Source organism: Rhinolophus sinicus, linkage group LG02 (genome assembly GCF_036562045.2).
Source record: "Rhinolophus sinicus isolate RSC01 linkage group LG02, ASM3656204v1, whole genome shotgun sequence".
NCBI classification, from domain to species: Eukaryota; Metazoa; Chordata; class Mammalia; order Chiroptera; family Rhinolophidae; genus Rhinolophus; species Rhinolophus sinicus.
Genome location: NC_133752.1, coordinates 62,073,931 through 62,087,528, shown reverse-complemented (window position 1 = coordinate 62,087,528; position 13,598 = coordinate 62,073,931). Strand labels below are relative to the sequence as shown.

Genomic DNA, 13,598 nt, shown 5'->3' with positions numbered 1-13,598 from the left:
AGAAAAAGAAAACTGCAAAATGCCCACAGAAAACAATATACGGACCATGTCACTTTTTTCCTCATGCTTTAAGTCTCGGGATTACACTTCAGCTATAAAATGGTGGCTGGACATATTACATTTTCTTCCGGAAAGCTGTTATGAAGCAATTTACAAATAATTTACATCTAACAGCAATGCACCAGCAACAAGCTTGTAACACTTTTGGTGATCTTAACCAAAATCTGTAATCCAAATTGGAAGTTTAATTAAGATATAAATCTATACACCCTTAACTAAGCCATAGAAATTGTAGCAGCTTTCAGGGTTATTACAGTTATGTCTCCATTACCTTTCCAAGGTATCTTCTACTTATATATAACCATAGTCTCAAATATGCTTTTTATAGGACTATCAGCTACATTTTTGAAAGGCAGAGATCAATTATTGTTTGATATCTTAAAACACTTGGAACTCCCAGAATGCAAGTCTGAATACCACCATTGCAAAAAGAAGCCACATAGCATGTATACAAATGTGTACCCACATCACACTACAGTGTTTATATTTCAACAAGTTCACCTACTGTCTCCCCAAAATTAAATTAGCCAAAGGGGTGCTGTATTGTCAAAATGCTTTAGATCTGGATCAGAGATCATTATCTTTCCAACTTATAATTCCTAACCCAAATGGATCTACCTCGCCCACTGTGCATCTGAACCAGTTTGAATGAGCATGGCCAGTGGACCCAGAAGAAGAACCAAGTTATCCCTAGTCAGAGGTATGAAACTTCCTCTAACTACATTCAAGAGCCAGTATCTTGAAGTTATGGCAAATCTAAAGAGATGATTCTATCTGCAAGTAAGCCTGGGGTACTAATGGAGTAACAGATGATTGTCTGAGAAATGTGTTATGATACTTCTATAAAAGAATTTCAGACAGAATTACTATAACCAAGGAAATCAAGATAGTATAATTGAAATAGAAATTTTCTATACATTATGGAAATTATTTAACCCTTATTTTCAATCATTTTATTTCATATAACATCAAACATACTTAAACACTAAGTTAACAGTCTATATAATGTTAGCAATATAAAGATAAATCAAAAACTTAAAGTTTTTACAAAACACAGAAATATACTCAGTATATACACACGTGTGTGCCACATTCAATATACTTGTCTATTTTCCTCAAGTTCTGAGCTCTTTAACTATAAAAGTGTGTGCATATAGAATGGTTGTATTATCTTTAGCCTATACACATCACTTTGGCTTTAGGGAATAATAAAATAAAATAATTTGTGGAATTATTTTTTAGAGGAAATTGGCCTAACTGAATAACTATTGTTTAAAATGGCAACAACAACAACAAAAAAAGAAACTGTTCTACTACCCACTGCCCTTGCAAATTCAGAAGTTATTCCACTAAATCTAATTTTTCAGTTAGATACATACTCTTTTCTTTTTACTCTATTGTTGGCTTTTCTGGTTTCCATGGGAATAAGGCTACATTAAACTTAAATGTCCTTGTCCTCATTTTGATTTTTCTGGGACACTAGAGCTGTGTCTAGACATGACTAAACACCAGGGGAGTACAGAACCTAAATCGTTATGTTTATTCATCTTTCTGATTCATTTGATTCACCTTTGATATTGAGCTGCAGCATATCTGGGTAGACTAGATAAAGTAGAGAAAATCAGCAAACTAACGGCCTTCTAATATGATGGCAGTCAAACTGAACTTAATCCTGTAGTGGCAAACGGATGTGCACAGGAATTCTAGGAATTCATAACCAGCCTGCCATGAGAAACACAGCATTCTTAGCAGATCTTTTAATAATATGTGTATCTTGAAATACTCATTTTCACCAACAGAATTCCAGACATCAATCTGAAGTTTACTTACCCTCATTTAAATTAACTTTAATCTAAATTACTATTTTTACTCATTTTGGTCTACAATGTACATGTATGTGAAAGTAAATGAATTAAATCAAAATACTAGCTTGGCTATTAATATAATTCACTGGGAATTTTCAATATTGGAATACATTATTAAACACATGAAAATAACCACAATAGGATTGTACATTTTTCTTGTGGTAATTTGTCAAATTATTTTTCTTCAAATAGATAGATTAGGAGGTTTCTAATAAATTACATGTATGTCACTTCCCACTACTGTATAAAATTGCTTTCCTCTTGGAAACAGATGATTTCATAAAGTTCACAATCAAAGACCATATTTACATATACCATGGCTGGATTGGAAATTGAGAAAAAAATTTTTTTTTAAATAGATGTTTTAGGCAATTACTTGCAGATTATATATTTTAATTTTGTTCACATAATGCAAACCAAATTAGGATTTGATGCCTCAGGGAAAACAACTAAAATTAGATAGATAGATAGATAGATAGATAGATAGATAGATGATAGATAGATAGATATAGATATATAATTATAGATCTATAGATATATGCATGTCTACAGATATACACATATATAACTATAGATATAATTTATATATAGTCATATCTATCTCTATATAGATGGATATAGAAATGATAGATAGATAGATAGATAGATAGATAGATAGATAGATAGATAGATAGATAATCAAATAGATAGCTTTCTCATAGCTCCAAGTTTTGCACATGCTGCTTTAGCTGCTCTCAAACGCCCTTCCCCCTTTCTGAATTGCTGAGTCTTCCTTCCGAATATATTTCAGGAGCTGCCTTCACCAGGAAGCCATGTCTGATCTTCCCTTTCGTAAATCTAGATGAGGTATTATTACCGAATATTTGATTAGCACCCAATTCTTATCTGCAAAAACACTAAAATGCACAGAATTGTATTGTTTCCTTAAAAGAACACCATTATTTGTCTCACACCTATGAACTTATGCTGTGCTCAAAACAACTGAATAGCTGTTTGTCTTATGAATGAATCTTTTGGTCAGTGGAGGTCAGGAGGGTGTGTCTGAATCAACATTCAGCAGTGGTTCCCAACGTGGGTATCTGGTAATGTCTGGAGCAATTTTTGATTGTTAAAACTGGAGGGTGAGGTAGTGATCACCTTGTAAGATATATAAATGTTTAATCACTATGTTAGACACCTAAAACTAATGTAATATTGTATATCAACTATACTTTAATAATATTTTTTTAAAAAACTGAAGGGTGGTGGGAGTGTCCAGGCATGCAGCTAAGCATCCCTCATGCACAGCAAAACTTTTCCCACCCTCAGGCAAGAATAATCTGGCTCAAATTTTACTAGTGCCAAAGTTGAGAGATCCTGGTATACACCTTTGATGCTACCAGAAAATCTTTACTTTCACAAATATTTGTACAGTACATCAGTCTCAGTTTCTTCATTAACAGAAGTTAGCATATTTGGAGACATTCCTTATGAATCAAAATACTGCTCCTATTTTAAGGGAATAAAAGTGATAAAAATTGAAGTCTTACTTAGAGAAAAAGTAGAGTTTTCTTATTACTCAACACTCCTAAATTATTTTTCACGTAACCAATATAAGTATTATTATAGGGATTCTTAGTTATGTTCTAAGCATTTCTTAACATTCATGATGGCATGCATATTGTCACCGATATTATTAATGCCTCCATTTCCCCACTCCTTAAGCTAGTTACATAAAAACTAGAAGTTTAGGGTATATGTAAATGTGAATTTTCACAAATTCATTTCCCAATTTCATCACAAAATTTATTTTAAAAGGGAATTGGCCGTAATGGAACACAGTCACTAAGTAGCTTTTGTGCAACAATTACAGTAATTAAATTGTTCTGAACAGTATATATGCTTGTTGTAAATTGCAATGAATGCACAATGAGTATTGATCTTCATTGTACAACTTAATTAAAACTTGTCCAGAAGAAGCCTCTAATGAATATAATTAATGGAAATGTTTGATACCACAGTTACTCTGGAAGACATTAATTAGATATTAGAAATCTTGTAGAAAATGTTTTTATACCATTATTTATATTTTGAAACAAGCCACACCATAAAACTGACAGACAGCCTTCAAGGTTATTTTCCCTCAGTCATTGCATAATTACAATGAAGATGGACATATTGTTTGGTATTCTAATCAGTAATTAAGAAGATGGATTCTTCAGGAGAAATAACTCTACAGAGGTCAATGAATATGTAGTCTATTACAAATGTTCTAAAGTTAAATAGGAAAAAAAAAAGACTAACACGGGAAATTTTTAATAAGCAAAAGTTAGTTAAATGCCCCACCAAATAAAATATAATAATAAAACTAATTCAAACTAATCGTATGTGTTTTATTTTTATTACTATACATTAATGATGTTAATGCTTTCTTGAACAGAGAATAGCTTTTAAAGTATTTACTTTCAGAAAAGCCAGAGAGAGGCTAACTCACTTTTTTGTTGTTGTTGGGATTCAAGGGGGGCAAGGAGAAGACCGAATGAGTAAAATGGAATATCCGTAAGAAGCTTCCTAAGTCCTAAATTTCACACATTCTAACAATTAAAGATTAAGTTGAATTAATAATTCAAATATGGTCTTCAACGATGGTAACTTCCAAATACTCATGACTTTCTGTGTATCCTTTGGCTACAATGCTTCTTCCTTAACATCTTGCTAATATTAGTAACAAGAACCAGAAAAAAAATTATTGAATTCTCCAGGAAATTGACATATTAGAATGAATGTGTTTTGAGACTTTTGGAGTTGAAAGACAGCTCAAGGACACTCGCTCCCTCCACCATCATTGGGCAAGGACTTGAGAGAATGTGTGATCCTTCATCACAAGAAGGTAGAGAGCCTGAAGGCATTTTCTTACTCATGTTGTTTTTGTTTATCACATGATTCTCACAGTAACAAACAAACACAATTATAATGGTAGCTGGTCCTCCACTACAGTATGAAGAGAGAATAATTTGGATTAGGAACAGATAGACTGTCATTCTGTTTCTCTAAAAGATTGGAATCAAAGTCTCATTGCATACAGGATTTTGATGCATGCCTGCTTATTGATTTCCATTTAACAATATCAGAAAAGCTACTGGATTCAATTACAGCACACATTTTACTAATCTGTGGAAATAAACCCCAGATATATAGCTTTCCAGTCTCTCTCCATGGTCCCATTCAGCACAGATGTGATTTCTTGCTTCCAGGCTAAATTTTGTAATTTGACAACTACTGCAGGGAACAAAGAACAGTTGACAAAATGAGTATAGCAAAAGAGTACATGTGTTTCCCATTGGAAAACTAAATTTGTAAATTTAGTAAAAATTATGTTATAGACTTAGGAGTGTTATGGACATTTCTGGCATCCCTTTACTTGAAGACAAGAATCTATAACCAACCGTATTTGCACAAAGAATGGGAGAGTATCCATTTATTTTGAAATTCTGAGCAATCCATGTGTACAACTTTTTAGAAAAAAAAAAAAAAGAAAAGAAAGAGAAAGAAAGAAATATGGGGAAAGGAACTTATTCAGTTCACACTATGTGTCAGTTGCTGTGCTAGGCAATTATACATGTTATTTCATTTATTCATGTCAACAAATATGTAGGCTCAATAGAACACTGACAGTTTGAAATCCCGTTCAGAGGCCCAGCAGAGAAATCAAGAAAGAAAACCTGAGGCCTTCATGACACATCATGATGCATAAAGCTTATGGCTTCCCCAAATGAAATCCCTCACTTAGAGCCTAGACATAAAATACTTTAATTATAGCAACTTATCTCCCTGGACACCCAAAGGCCATGAACTAAAGCCTAATTATAAATGGATCTACTTTATTTGTACATGAACCATGGCTGCTGAACACTTCTTGAGAAAAATCTCGCAACGTAGAAGATTGGTTCTGAAAACTTGTGATAATCACATAGCTCTGAGTCCCTAATCTGCCGTATCCTATGGCAGCATTTGGTCATGATCCAATGGATAAATGTTCACCTTTTATGCTCAGTGACAATATATTTCTGTGATTTTCTTCTACCGCTCTGGCTACTAGGTTTCCATTATAAACTACTCTTCCTGTATCAAACCTTGGATTTGATCAATACTCTATTTTTGTAGATTGTGTTCACTTTTCACTCTACATTGAAGATCCCTGACTAGGAATTAATATGGGTATACAAAAAGAGGTTTTCTAAAAGAACAAATATTTTACTGCTAGTCCATCCATACTGAATCAGACTATTTAGGATGGAGAATGGTTAGTATATTTATTTTTTTTTTATTCATTGGGTTGGTGGTTGGTTTTAAAGGCGATATTAGGATATATATCCCTATGGAAGAACTCCTGTAGAGGAGCTCATGAACTTCCAAGTCTTCAGTTATAATGTAAATGTTAATGATTCTCCAAATCTCTTGTTCATTTCTCTCTCCTGAAATGTTGAACAATTTACAAAACTGCCTGCTAGTTATTTACACATTTATGACATGCAGTCATCCCAAATTAAACCTGTCCCAAAATAAACAAAATACTTTCCCTGTACAAGAAAAAAACAACCAAAAAACAAAACAAAACAAAACAACAACAACAAAAAAACTATGCTTCCTATTTCAATGAACGCAATGTCATGGAATAGTTGTTCTATCCAGAAATCTGTGAGTCACCTTTGTCCTCCTTTCCCTTTATCTCCACATTGAATCAGTGACCAAATCCCACCAATTTTTAACTATATTCTGCATATAACTGAGCTGCCCACTCTGTTTCATTCCACAGCATAGGCAGCCCAACCAAATCCTTTCCGTAATTTTTCACTTGAAAAATCCTAATTGTTTTCTTAGTAGAGAGGCAGGATCTCTGGTAATTTCTTCAAAACACTGCATCCAGAAAGATCTTTCTAAGCCACCAATATGGTCGTGGCACTCCCGTACTTCAAACCTTGTTGTATCTTACTGCTTCTAATGTAAGTCCTTTCAGCATTGGTCTATATTTTCTTCTCCAGTTTTATTCAAGCTTTTCCCCTCCTTCTCTTTCCACAATTTAGCAAGCCTGAATTTATTTCAGTTCCAATTATGTGGTCTTACTATAGATTCAGTCTGTCCAATGAGCTGTGAAGGTGATCTGCAAGGGGAGGGAGTTATTGAGCAGAAAACATAAGAAAAGGAAAGTCCCGGCTGCCTTGGAAGTCACTGGGTATGGTGTATTTCCTGGAGCTGGTGCAGTCATCTAGAGCAAATAAGGAGCGTCAGCAGCAGAGCAAAGCCTGTGGATTAAGGTTGGAAGAGTGAAGGGATGTGAAGTATCTAGTTCCAAATTATATCATAGAGTTGTTAATCCACCTAAATTTGAAACTTGCTTCTCTTAGGATTTTCTGTTACGTGGGGAAAAAAATCAATTTTGTTGCTTAATCCAGTGGGGAAGTGATTTGCTGTTATTTGCAGGGGAAGGCATCCTAACTGATACAACTGCTAAGTGGCAGAATTGGAAGGCAATCTCGTCTCTCTTATTCCAGAGTCTGTTCTCCTTCCATCATGTCTTGATAGTTTCAAAATTCTACTTACTGAATTCCAATGACATTCCCAACTGAATCTTAACATATTAAGCTTAATAGTTGGCTGTGAAGAACTGTTGCCTTTGTTTGTTTCAAAATAGTTTCATCTTTGTTCATTTTGCTTTGGTTCTTTTTCAATTTGTTTCTAAATATTTTTCATCATCATAAACAAGGAAGTTTTCGCCACTGCTCTTTGAAAATTAAGCAATAGGATATTCATGTTATGAAGCATACAGCTCTGAAGGAAGTAAAATCAATCAGAATGTATACTAAAGAGTTTGAAATCGTAATAAACTGTAAAATTGTATACTCAGGTAGATGCCAAAGGGAAATTCAGAATTAGTACCCACTGGTTTGACCATACAAAGTATTTAGGCAAAGGTAACACTGAAATCCACTGACAGCTAAACTATGACTAATGAGCAGTCTGCTACACTCACAGGACACATGGCATGAAAAGAGCAAAACCATATGTTTTTTACTGACTACCTAATTAGGTGTGGTAACTAAACTTGTCAAATCTTACATATTTATTTTATTCTAAAAAAAATCAAAATTAGATAAAATAACAAGCTTGAAAATCATCACATAACAGAATACACTCATTTAATACCTGTTCAGTTCCACACCACAATTTATATAGGTAATATATGAATCTATTCATTACAAAGTACCGTGTTTCCCTGGAAATAAGACTGGGTCTTATATTAAGTCTTGCTCCAAAAGACGCATTAGGGCTTATGTTCAGGGGATGTCATCCTGAAAAATCATGCTAGGGCTTATTTTCCAGTTAGGTCTTATTTTTGGGGAAATAAGACCTAACTGGAAAATTTACACGGTAGGGTAAATCCTCAACACTTGAAATAAATGTGCTTATTCACGATTCACTTTGAGAATGCTTCACTGCACAGAGAATGATCATTAGTCCTTTGGTTCTGATTTACTACTATCTGAGCTTGTGAAAGTGACTGAGGTCTTCAATTCTCATATTTGTAATATCAGTGATTGAGACTAATAACTTATATGTGTCTGTACTTACTATATGTTATATACTTAATCCTAACAATGCTCCTTTGGTATGCTGTTTTCCCCATTTTACAGAGAAGGAAATTGAAGTTGAGGAAAGCTAAACTAGGGCAGTGTTCCAAGGTCCCAGAGCTAATAAGCACGTAACTGGAATCTAAATGCAAGTCTAACCCCAGAGCTCTCTCTCTTGTTTCTATATCACACTTGCCCCAATGTTGGACTTGCTGAATCCAAATGTTCACTCCTTTGAAAGTCGTAACACCTACGTATCAATGAGTCTCATTAAATCAATGATTGGTGAATAGCATGTTACATTAAGTCAGTATCTACCATAATGTTATAATAGTACCATATATGAGATGGAAATTTTCAGATATATTAATCTAAACAGAGCAGGTATTGGTTTTCCTGGGGAAATCACAGTTTAATATCAAATTTCCAACAAGATTCAAGTAAGTTACAAGTTTAGTATCAAATTTCCATCAAGATTCAATTAAATTGCAAGATCCCTAAAAGCAAAAGGGTAAGCAACAAAGATAAACCCTTTTTTCTTAACTTTTTATTTTGTTATTTATTATGCTTTAAGCATATTAACTGGGGCAAAACAGGGCATACATTTGCCCAAATATAATTCGTCCTTTGAGGTAAAAAATCATGTAAAAACCAAATGGCAAATGTATGCAATATGTATTTATTCCTTGTTTTGAGTGAATCTTACCTAAGTCCCTCATTACCCCTAATGCTTGACTGAAATATACCAAACTGCAAAACAGTCTATATAATTATTAGCTTTCCAGACTTCAGGGTAGGATAAATGATGATTAGATCTGAACATGCACTAAAACAGACAGAAACTTCACAAATTCATAGTCTGTATTTTAAGGTGATACTTCCAAAAATGAGCAAGCAGCTGGGTGGCTCAGTAGCCCTTTTTGTAAAATGAGAAATTAACCAGTTTTATTGCTGGAAATTTAAGTCATTATTCTCATATCAGTCTTGCAGCTTGCTTAAAATTTAATTCTAATGTAAACCCAACATAATGGTTTTTTGTTATCTAAAATAGACAAAAATCATATTACAAGAAACCTTTGGATAAGGATTTGTCATTAAAAAACTAATCAAAAATATAAAGAACAGAGACAGAAGTGTAAACAGATATTGTGCTCAAAATATTAGGTGGCTGAACATAAATATTGTAGTACCCAGCTCTAATTATCCACCTCAAAACAGCTAGAAGCATTCAAGGCAGCAGCAAAGTACTTTTTAAGTCAGTCTATTAAAATACAGTGAAACATATCTATATCTATATCTATAACTATAGATATAGATATAGATATGTATTAACAGGGTATAAATTGATTATCTAGTAGCAATCATTTTTGCCTAGTTAACCTGGCGTCTAAATTTCTATTTTTGCTCAAAATACAATATCAGTAGTTTGTTAATTCTTTTTACAAACTATGAAAAGAATATGAAAAGAAGGAAATAAAGTAAAATAAAATGAATGTACTTTCAATTTTCTGTGGCATTGTGGCAGATGCTGTGTTACGTCTATTAATTACATCATTTCTCTTTCCTTCGTTGGTCTCAAAATCTTACTTGTGTTTGGAGTAGCAACGTGCCCGGCACCAGACAATGGGTCATGACTAGCCTTAGCAAATAACGATAATCATGTTTCTATTATCTTAGCCTCTACTGAATCTGGTGGTCTTGTTGCACAGGTCTGGCCAATGAGATATAAATAGAAATCTGCTCGCCAATTTCTGGAAAAGTTTCACTGCCTTAGCAGAAGGAATAGTACAGCCGACATGATTCTGGCTCTTCTCTCTCTTTTCTTCTTCTTGTACTGAACTGGATGTGATGCTTGGAGATGCATTGGCCTTCTCACAGCCATGAGGCAAATAGCTTGATAGTTAGGCCCAAAAAAATCACAGTGTTTCCTGTCCTGACGTTATGAAGCCATTGAACCCAATCCACCAGCTATCTGCCCTGAAACTTCTTTCTCAAACATTAGAAAAAAAGCCTATACATTCTCTACTTTTTAAGTTACTGTTAGACAGTTTTTCTATTATCCATAACCTAATCAAATCCTATATAATATATACCAAGGGTGCCAAAAAATGTACACACATTTTAAGCAATGTTGTCTATGCTCAAGCAGTAGTTTGCCATAATCACAAGGGTCTGGATGCTGATGGTAACCACTATGAGCACCTCTTGTAATTGCCAAAGTCAAACGTGACTTGTATTCACATCTTTTGTTATCAGTATATATTGAGTATTACAATTAATACAGTTTTTTGCTTTCTTAAAATTTGTATACATTTTTTGGGCATCCTCTGTATATCAATTATACAACGAAGGAAAACTTCTCACTATCTTAACGTCTATTCAAGTTCTGTGGAATATGACACCTGGAAAGAATGAGTTTTCATTCATTCAACAAATATTTATTAAGCATTTACTTAAGTACCAATAACTGTTCTAGTCCATGAAGACACACCAGTGAATAAACAGGAAGTAACTTGCTGATTGTTCAAACTTCCAGGTGATGGCCCTGAGAGTAGACACCTACTTAAGTTTATATTGCCTTTGAAATAATCCTCCGTACCCCTTGAGACAGACTCTCTTAGGATATAATTATATAAATTAATATTTGGTACTGAGGGATATATGTGAACACATTCAAAATGCATTTAATATTATTTAGGAATGTAAAGAAGTATTAATCAAAGTACACCCCTTGAAGATCAGTTCTGATATCAATGGCTCTATCACTGATTATATATCAAACCATACTTAGAATTTTTTTCTTTTGCATTTTGGTATTTTCTTTCACAATTCTCTAACATCTTGCATTTCCTTACTGTGCATAGTATTATCTGATAATACTGTACATCACCTTTAGCTTTAGCATGTTTTTATAGTCTCCTTTTTAAGATTAATAGAAAACATTTATATAGCATTTTCTGAGTATTAATCATATACATGTATTACTATTCTGTGTATTAATCAGATATATACAAAGGTGCCAAAAAATGTATACACATTTTAAGAAAGGAAACCTGTATTAAAATTGTAATACTCAATATGCAACAATAACAAAAGATGAATACAAGTCACATTTGACTCCTGCAATTACAAGAGGTGCTCAAAGTGGTCACCATCAGCGTCCAGACACTTCTGATTACAGCGAACTACCACTTAAGCACCATTGACCAAAGTGCCCACTTGCATACAGTTTTTGGCACCCTGGTATTTGTTGGTGTTTTGTAAGTGTGGTATTTCTAGCACCTGCATTAGAATCACCTGCAGTGCTTTTTAAAATGTAAACCCATTGGTTCATTCTAAAACCTACAAAATTAGGATGTTAGGAGGAGACTACATCTTAGAAAGTCCCCATCACCCAAGTGATCCTTATGCTTACTTAACTCAAGTCCAACAACGTTTGAACTGGTTCAAACTGGGCTATGTCCCAATCCAACGAGGAAATCTACCTATCACAAAATTGAATTGTTGTGGCAATGTCAAATCACAATAAGAGTCTGGAAAAGCTAATTCTTACTTTTTATACTGGTACCATTTCAGATTGCCACCACTTTCAGACCCCAGTCCCCTTTTGAGTAGCTCTATTCTAAGTAAGGGTTCTTTAACAGGCCAAAAGTCAGAATTATTTATGTATGTTCTAAAACTACAGATTCCCAGGTTCACAGATTTCCACAGAACTTGCTTTCATGAATTTTGATTCAGTGAGTCTAGAGGTCCAGACATGGTATACAGTAGTCCTGTCTATTCCGGGGGAATATGCTCCAAGAACGCCGGTGGATTCCAGAAAGCTCAGATAGTACCAAACCCTATATATACTGTGCTTCCCTGAAAATAAGACCTAACCGGACCATTAGTTCTAATGTGTCTTTTGGAGCAAAAATTAATATAAGACCCGACCTTATTTTAATATAATATAATATAATATAAGGCCGAGTCTAATTATAATATAATATAATATAATATAATATAATATAATATAATATAATATAATATAATATAAAATATTGAGTCTTATGTTAATTTTTTCTCCAAAAGACACATTAGAGCTGATGGTATGGCTAGGTCTTATTTTCTGGGAAACACAGTACTATGTTTTCTCCTATGCATGCAGACCTGTAATAAAGTTTAATTGATATACTAGGCCCAGCAAGAGATTAGCAACAATAATTAGGAATAAAACAGAAAACAATATACTATAATAAAAATTATATGAATGTGGCATTATTAAGTAAAATAAGGATTGCTTGAACATAAGCACTGCAATACCTCAACAGTAGATGTGATAACCAAGATGGCTGTGAAGTGACTAATGAGTATTACACAGGATACACTGGACAAAGAGATGATTCATGTCCCAGCATGAAGGAGCTGAACGTTGTGAGATTTCATCACCCTACTCAGAATGGTGCAGATATTTAAAACTTATAAATTATTTATTTCTGGAATTCTCCATTTAATATTTCAGACTGTGATTGACCATGGGTAACTGAAACTGTGGAAAGAAAAAATAACAGATAAGGGGGAACACTATATTTAACAATGTCCTGAGGTTGGCTCTCATGAGTACCTCTAGGTTAGAAACCCCTGGTTCACAGTAAACTTTACCATATATTATAATTTGTTTTTTTTAGAGAGTTAGAAAGCTACAAGTCAGGATCACAGTACTCTGATCCTCTATAGAACATTGCTTTTATATTTTAATAAAGTGGTTTTCACACTGAGCTCACGACGGCCCCTATGGTTCTAAAGAGATGGCTAAGAGGTATCAGCAGATGAGGGAAGGGAGGAGGTAGAAATACAGCCAATAACTCTGTTGCTACCTGCTTCATGCATTGGGCTTCCACAGTGATTTCTTTTGAATGAGAGTTTCTGCTGCTTTAAAAAGTTTGATAACCACTTCTAATACTTGGCTTTCAATGACGACTTATATAAAACCCTATTAGTACAATCAGTTCTGCATATTTTGAAAATTGTAAAGAATATTATTCATGACATTGTTCAATACCCCAAACACAAACACCACTGAGAC

At 33.9% G+C, this 13,598-nt stretch overlaps 1 protein-coding gene across 13 annotated transcripts in view; it reads right to left on the bottom strand.

The window, feature by feature from the left end:
- Positions 1 to 13,598, bottom strand: part of EPHA5 (EPH receptor A5) — a 338,986-nt gene that overhangs the window by 309,244 nt on the left and 16,144 nt on the right. The window lies entirely within an intron of this gene.